The sequence below is a fragment of the Meleagris gallopavo genome, chromosome 1, assembly GCF_905368555.1.
Source record: "Meleagris gallopavo chromosome 1, MGAL_WU_HG_1.1, whole genome shotgun sequence".
In the NCBI taxonomy this organism is placed as follows: domain Eukaryota; kingdom Metazoa; phylum Chordata; class Aves; order Galliformes; family Phasianidae; genus Meleagris; species Meleagris gallopavo.
In genome coordinates, this window is record NC_139404.1 from 45,983,871 (window position 1) to 45,991,502 (window position 7,632).

The 7,632-nt window shown below is 43.3% G+C and overlaps 3 non-coding genes across 3 annotated transcripts; 2 read left to right on the forward strand and 1 right to left on the reverse strand.

Moving 5' to 3' along the window:
• Positions 1-5,163: 5,163 nt before the first annotated feature.
• Positions 5,164-5,235, forward strand: TRNAD-GUC (transfer RNA aspartic acid (anticodon GUC)). Its single transcript has one exon. It is a non-coding gene; the product is annotated as a tRNA-Asp (tRNA).
• Positions 5,236-5,412: 177 nt separating this feature from the next.
• Positions 5,413-5,484, reverse strand: TRNAD-GUC (transfer RNA aspartic acid (anticodon GUC)). The gene has a single exon. It is a non-coding gene; the product is annotated as a tRNA-Asp (tRNA).
• A 378-nt stretch (positions 5,485-5,862) lies between these two features.
• TRNAW-CCA (transfer RNA tryptophan (anticodon CCA)) lies at positions 5,863-5,934 on the forward strand. Its single transcript has one exon. It is a non-coding gene; the product is annotated as a tRNA-Trp (tRNA).
• Positions 5,935-7,632: the final 1,698 nt, after the last annotated feature.

Consider the following 7,632-nt stretch of genomic DNA (forward strand, 5'->3'; position numbering starts at 1 on the left):
CTTTTTTTCATTTTTACTGATAGATGTTCATTCCTGGAACAAATATGATGTGAGAGTTGGATCTGATGGTTATGTTATAACTAATTTTGATTTTCTCCACGTTCATCTCTAGAATTCTTCTTCTTAGGCACCGTTGTTCTAATTTAAGCAAATCATCAACAATTTCAAGATCCTAAGAAATGCCATATTTTAGACTAAGACAGACTAACGGTGTAATTGTTTGGATCCACTGCACTCTTTCACAGCTATAAAGTTATGACTATCATATGATAGAGATATTCTGGAATTCAGAACTGTACTATGCAAGGATACTTTCATCAGTATACAATCTATCGAATTTTTGCAGTGTCCTAGTATGTCTCTAAGGGCTTTGCTACATAAATACTCTTTTGAGTAAACTATACATTTCCTATGCCTGAATTCTGCATATAAACTTGACTGACCACCTGCCCTTTAATTACTGAGTCCTGTCTTCTGATTCTAAGCAAGACTCTTTCTGTTATTTGCTGTTCTAATGCTGAAACTATTTATTAAAACCAGCCAGCCTCCACTTTTCCTGATCTAATTGAATTTTCCAGTTTTTTATGGTATCTTTTCAGTACATTTATTTAGAAATCCCTTTTCAGGGGAAAAGTGATGAGAATGCAGATTCCCTCTGATAAGGAGCTTATTCTTACTGGGATCACCCAGTAGATTTAAACCATGCCACAGGAATATAAATGGTTAGATTAAATGGTTCAACTCTTCTTTCAGAGTGCTTTTTACCTAAATAGAAAACGCAGTTCTGCATGGGCATTTCTTGTCTATTTTATTATACAATTGTTAGGACATAAATTTTCAAGGCCTGAGATTCCTCCAACTAGTTTTTAAAAGACATCCTTTATTAGCCAGCTCACATGATGCGACATGGAGAGGAAGCTGCCCAGCTGTGTGGCTGCATTTAGTACTGTACAAACTATACCAGGCATGCTAATCAGGGAAAACCCCCTAAGTCCTCCCTCCCACTAATCCACCAGGCACTGACATACATTGCCATGTTCTTCTTTACCTTTAATTTCTTTGGCATTTCAGTCATCGGTTTTATGTGGGATGTCTGATCATTCACTTCCTTAAGTGATGTCAATTATTTTTCCAATAACTTCTAAAACTTTGTTCTAACTTGATCAAAATACATTAACACAGAAAAAAGGCCACTATGTCACGCAGAGCATACAACAAGCCTGCACAGAATTTATACAAGGCCAAAAGCTGTACAGAAATAATTCACATAACATAATATGCTATTTTCTAACTCATAAATTCTTAGTAAAAAGCTCATTAAATCCTGTGCTGTGAGCATACACAATGAGGGCTCAGACAAAAATTAAAAGTGGAACAGAAAAAAAGAGAAGAGGAAGGGTTGAGTATGCATGAAGAGCATAAAAAGTAGATAAGAAATCTAGTTTCATAGCAGCTCTGCTGGACTTAGGCATCCTAAGGGCCACATCACTGAAGGGCTTCACTTCTCACCTAAGAGTTTTTGTTGTTTTGCTGTTGTTGTTGTTGTTTGGGGGGGGGGTTGGTTTTTTTGTTTGTTGTTTGTTTGTTTGTTTGTTTTACATTGATTTAGAAGCATTATTTGGTAGCTTTTCTTGTCTTTCTCTGTTTGGACTCCTCACCTATTTCTAATGGGGTTATAGACAGCTGCACAGCAAATCTAAATCAGTGGCAGTTGATTTGCTTTGTCTAGCTTCTTTCATGGGCTCTGGTATGAAAAACCCTGTAAATAATGATCAGGGCAGCTCTCCAGAGGCTGTAGCACTTCAGAAGCAACATGGTGCAGATGTCAGCCAGTACTTGCCTTGACTACTCTGAAGCAGATATATTTTTAAGTATTAACATATTAGAAGACATATTCTAAGACTAAGAATGATATCAAGAAAATAGAAAGAAGCTGCAGTATCAAATAACTTCCTATTTAAAAAAAAGTATGGTCATTGGTCCTTTGTTTTTATAAAAAAGAAAGCTTAATGTACTTAATAGAAGACCACTTTCATAGCGAGGTTAAACAAAGCAGTTTATACAGCTTGCATTCATGATAGATATCTCTCACTGCACTACATTAAATCCACTCCTTATGGACTCTGGGTGCCAGTGTAGCTGAGCTGTGAGGACCTTATGTGCAGCTCAGCCTTTAGCCTGGGTAGCCAGGCAGTTTCCAATTAGAAAAGCAACTGATACTATCAAAGGCATGAGTGTCATTCAGTGGGGCCTTTCCAGGCTTTGGAGATAGATCAACATGAATGTCTTCAGATTCAGCAAAGTTAAATGCAAAGCCCTGCACCAAGAATAAAAGAGCCCCATGCAACAGCCAAGAGTTGAGTGCATAAACTTCATGGAGAAATTCCCAAATGTTCTGGAGAACAAGAAAGATGGATATGAGTGAGTAATTGCTCTTGTAGCAGTGAAAGCTAATCATATACTGGGCAGCATTAGTAACACCACAACCAATAAGCTGAGGGAAGTGATTAATGCTCCCCACGCCCTTTGGATGCATCTGATACTGCTTGTAGACTTATGTGCACAACTTGGAGTAATACAAGAAAGATATTGATGAACAGCAATGAATTCATTGGAGGATCACTCCAGAGAGCTGGAGCATGGGACACTGAGACAGCTGGATTTATTCAGCCTGGAAAAGACTACAGTTTTATCTAATTGTTGTCTTTAGATAGCCAGTAGGATGGCATAGAGACAATGAAGCCAGTCTCTTCCTGGAGAATCATGGCAAAATGACAAGAGAAAGCCAATCAAGCAGCAAGTTGGCAAATTCCAAGCAGATACAAAAAAAGAAAATATTTACAGTTAGAGAAGACAATCTCTTGCAACAAAGAGCTTATGGAATCTCCCATCTGTGATTATTTACAAAACACAATCGGATGACCATGTTTCAAGCTTTATTTCAGATAAGCAAGCTGAAAGGGAGGTAACTAGCTTCCAACTGCAATGCTGAGTGAGATCCTAGACCTACTGCTCCTCGTGGTTATGAAGGGCCTCTTGCAGACAACTGTTGCTTCAGGGATCAGCAGCCTAATGAGAGCTGATCACAGAGCTGGTACCATGATGAGGAAAGCACAGAAGGTTTGAATTAGGCACATAGAATAGCCATATGCAGATACCAAGGAGAAGACAAAAGCTTCCTAGACCTTGGAGCACTGATACTAGTTTCTAGTACTTGTTCCAGTTTCTGCTTACAGGTCTTTGTGACAAATCAACAGGGAAGATATTTGCTGTGTAACTGTGAGTCACAGCAGCGTTGTATTAACCGTCCACCCCAAAACAGCACTTTTGTTTCTCTGACTCATACTTCAACATCCCCTACTGACCCCATTCTTATATAGCTGCAGATAAGTCATCATCTAAGCATAGGATATGTTTGAAAGGACAGCTTCAGAAGTGCATATATGCTTCACTGAAGAAGCAAAAGTGGTCAAGATATTCATTTTCACCATAGTAGGATAGTTGGTTAACCTAACCCTATTTACCATCACCAGCTCCGATCAGAGTGTTTTTAGTAGATATTCTTGTTCTCCCTACCAAACAGGGAGTGGGAAGAGGCTATGCAAGAGCATGAGTTTGCATATTGACGGTGCTTTTGTTTCAGGATTGTCCCTGTTGGAAGAAAACATACAAAATATGTAAGATGGATGATGAAACTAACAGTACCTGTCCAGAAATGGGATCTGGGCAATGGATTGAGGCATGACCAAGGGCTCTCATCACGAAACTAGTTGCCATTCTGAGAAGACACACCAACATAAAATGTACTGAGCTATGTATGTACTGAAAATAGGGTAAAACACAACAACAAAGAGGAGGTCTTTGTAAAAGTTTGAGGCAAAACCAGATGTGAGCAAAGACCAGCAGCTCAGGACTGCAGCAAGCACCACCTCTTAGACAAGGCTGTTCTCAGCTCAGCTCCATGACCACAGGGATCAGGGAAGAGAGTGAGAAATGACAGGTTGAAAAGTCTGAACTAGCCAAGCACAATCAGTCCCACAAAATGCAGACAGTCAATATCTGATCCACCAGGAAGTCTCACAAGTTAAATCTAATCATCAGCGTCTTTTGAATAAAGATTGATCCTGCCTGGCAAGTTTAGACCAGCCTAGCAACGCTGCTTCTGATCCTGTTCCCTGAGGTTTAAAGCCTATCCATCACTAGATAGTAGCCCTACCAGTGCATCTCATTACACTACTCTAAAGTAATTCTATTATTATGAGACTTTAGCTCATGTTTTTCACTTGTCAGGATAAAACGTATGTTCTTGTTGCATCCACTCAGGAACACATTTATTTTCAAATGCTTTCAGGAGCTGATCGGTTTGTTGAAATGCTTCAGTCACAGGTCATTTATATTTAGATATTCTACGTACAGGTTGTTGTTTGTTCTTCAGCCACGATTGTCTGAAAACACCATTCTGGGGTCCTTTTGTCCAAAGAAATATTACTGGTATCAGAGATTGCTGAAAGAGAGCCTTGTGTGTTCCAGCTGACTTCTTATGCATGGAGTTAAAGCTTCATACAATGAGTAAATTACAAATAGTTTCCTGTCACTGTGATACAACCTGCAGCTGTGTTACCACTGACCAAACGAGTGCAAGACATTTGGTCACTGGGTGTCCTTCGGCCTTTTACTCTCCAATCTCAGAGTAATTGGTTTCCATTTTCCCCTCTCCCTTTTTAGGGAGGTGAGGAGCAGGTGCTGGAGTCCTCTCACCCAAGGACTGCTGACTCTGATGCTTCTCAGGTTCCTGTAAAAAGAAACTGTCTGCACGAACCAGATGCAAAAATACAAATGTAAAGATTATCTGGGCTGCTTTGCTTCTTCAGTGCCTCGAGCCTGGCAGTTTTCTTTCGCTTTTTTCACCAGTTTGCTCACACATGTCCTTCAATTATGGGGTGTAGGAGGAAACAAGCTACGGGTGGGAGGCTATCCACGCGTTCCCTCCTCGTGCCAGCAAACTGGCACCCACATAAAGAACACCCACTGTCTGGACAACGAACTCCAGCGCACGGCCCCGCCTTCTGCCGACTTCTGCCCAGCGCGGCCTCACTGAAGAGGGGCGGGAGACCCCGGGCGCCGCAGGGGCGGCGGCACCGGAGGCCGCGTGAGCCTTGCGGTTCCTCGTTAGTATAGTGGTGAGTATCCCCGCCTGTCACGCGGGAGACCGGGGTTCGATTCCCCGACGGGGAGAACCAAGATTTTTGCCTTACCGCCTCCCTCAAAGCGAGCATTGCTAGTGATCGCAGTTGGGCGCAGCTCTTGCTACAAAAACAGCAGCCAAAACAAACGTCACCCCAGGCGCCGCTGATTTGATCTTTAGTGTAGGTAACGCAGCCAGGCGGTGAGGATTAACAAAACACTGTCAGCCTCCCCGTCGGGGAATCGAACCGCGGTCTCCCGCGTGACAGGCGGGGATACTCACCACTATACTAACGAGGAACGCCTTAAAGCAGTGTTTTCATGGCTACCCTTTATCTGTGTTGTTTAACAACGTCGACAGTAGTCGATCGCGGCGGGAATAGGCAGAGGGACGGTCTCTTAGCCGCGGAAATAATCTGAGGGCCGTGGAGTGGGAACGAGCAACCAGGAGCCGTAGTATGACGGCAGAGCCGCGAGGAGTGAGCTTTACACCACCAAAGGAGCGAGAGGCCCTTAGTGCTGGCAGCCGGTGTGTGGGTAAGGGGCGTCAACAGACCTGCACGGGATGCGGGAAGTGAGCCCATGGGGGGGAAAGGGAGGTTTGAAGCAGTAAAGCGATGCGGCGGCGGGCAGCTCTTGTAGATGAGTTGTAAAGCTCTGAACAGCGCTTCGCAGTAGGACCTCGTGGCGCAACGGTAGCGCGTCTGACTCCAGATCAGAAGGCTGCGTGTTCGAATCACGTCGGGGTCATAATGTCTTTTTTGTTCCTGTCCTCCTTGCCGCCTTCTCTGCAGGGGAAAGGGCGGGGCGGGCGCTGTTGTTTGTTTTTGATTTGGAGGCGGGACTTCGGATTTCCTCGGGAAGCGACTCGAGTAGAACGAGGGGAAGGGAATGAAGCAGCGTGCAAGGCTTTTACAAAAAATAGGGAAATGAAGAAAAAAAAGTCGGAAAGATGCATTGGAATAACAACAAAAGGAGAGAAAGGAGGGACAGGGAAGCAGGTGTTACAGGATGGGTCAAGAGCCAGAGGGCAAATGTGGTTTGCTTTTAGGAACGGAAGAGGGCTAAGAAAACCCTAATTTCGAGGGAAATACTCACAAAGGTATTGTTCGTTTTCGGCTGTGATAGAGTGGAATGTTCCCAGAGTGGCCATTTCCAGAGGTAGAAAGGTCGAGAAAACACTTCGTTTTGTTCTAGATATGAGATAAGGAGACAGAGAACCAGTCGCTTTGTTATTTGGGTGGACTGGAAAGTCAGACACTTAATGAAATTTATTTAGGAAGGAAACAGAACAGTTTGTTAAAGTAAGCCCTGAACTTAAGAAACAGGAAAAAAAAAAAAAAAAAAAAAGGCAGAGAAAAGATCCAAGTTTGTAAGAACTCATGGTACAATTCTGTGATTCTGTGTGTGTTATAAACCATGGCAGGACAATAAAGAGAATAGAGAAGTCTTAGAAAGCACGTTCAACAGAGTCAACAAAATTTTTTTATTATTATTTTTTAGACAAATACTTTTGTGTTTGCAGCCTGATCTTTGTTTCATAAACCCTGAAAACCTTGGAAATACAGAGCCTGCAGTCTTTGCTCCGGTGCTTTGCCGTCACTGTTGCTCTGATGCTCACAAGTGTTGTTTAACCCTGATGTACCTTTTGTTGTAACTTAAATTCAGAACTCATGCCATTGCTAGGTGGTAATGGAGAACAATTTATTCCCTTCGTTTTCATAGCAACTTCTTACACATTAGAAATGTGTTAGGTCTCACTATTGATGCCTATTCTCAAGTAGTAGACTGTGTTTGCTGCTTCTTTCATTACTTGTGTTGCCAGAATCAAACACAGTACTCAGCTGGCTCAGGCTGTCAGTTCTGATAAGACAAGCAGGACAGCCACACATGCTGTGCTGACTGTGCCTCCTTTTCTGAGTTGGAACAGGCTGCCCAAGGAAGCTGTGGAGTCACCATCCCTGGAGGTGTTTAAGGAAAGGGGACATGTAGTACTTAGAGTCATGGTTTAGTGGGCAATGCTGGTGGTAGGTGGGTGATTGGACTGTATGATCTTAGAGGTCTTTTCCAACCATAGTGATTCTTTGATTCTATGGTTATGAGGTCAGCGCTTTTTTTCTTCCTTAACATGACACTGTTGTCAAGAGTCAGCCTATGTTTCACCACAGCAAACAGCACCTCCTCTGAGGGCTGATGCTTCACCAGCTGTTCCCTATCCCGTACTGGTTAACCTGGCTGCTCCTGGCTCCATATTTGCTGGAACAGGCTGCCCAGAGAGGCTGTGGATGCCTCGTCCCTACAGGTGTTCAAGGCCAGGCTGGATGGGTCCCTGGGCAGCTTGGTCTAGTATTAAATGGGGAGGTTGGTGGCCCTGCATGTGGCAGGGAGGTTGGAGATTCTTGAGGTCCCTTCCAACCCGGGTCATACTGTGATTCTGTGATGTTTTGC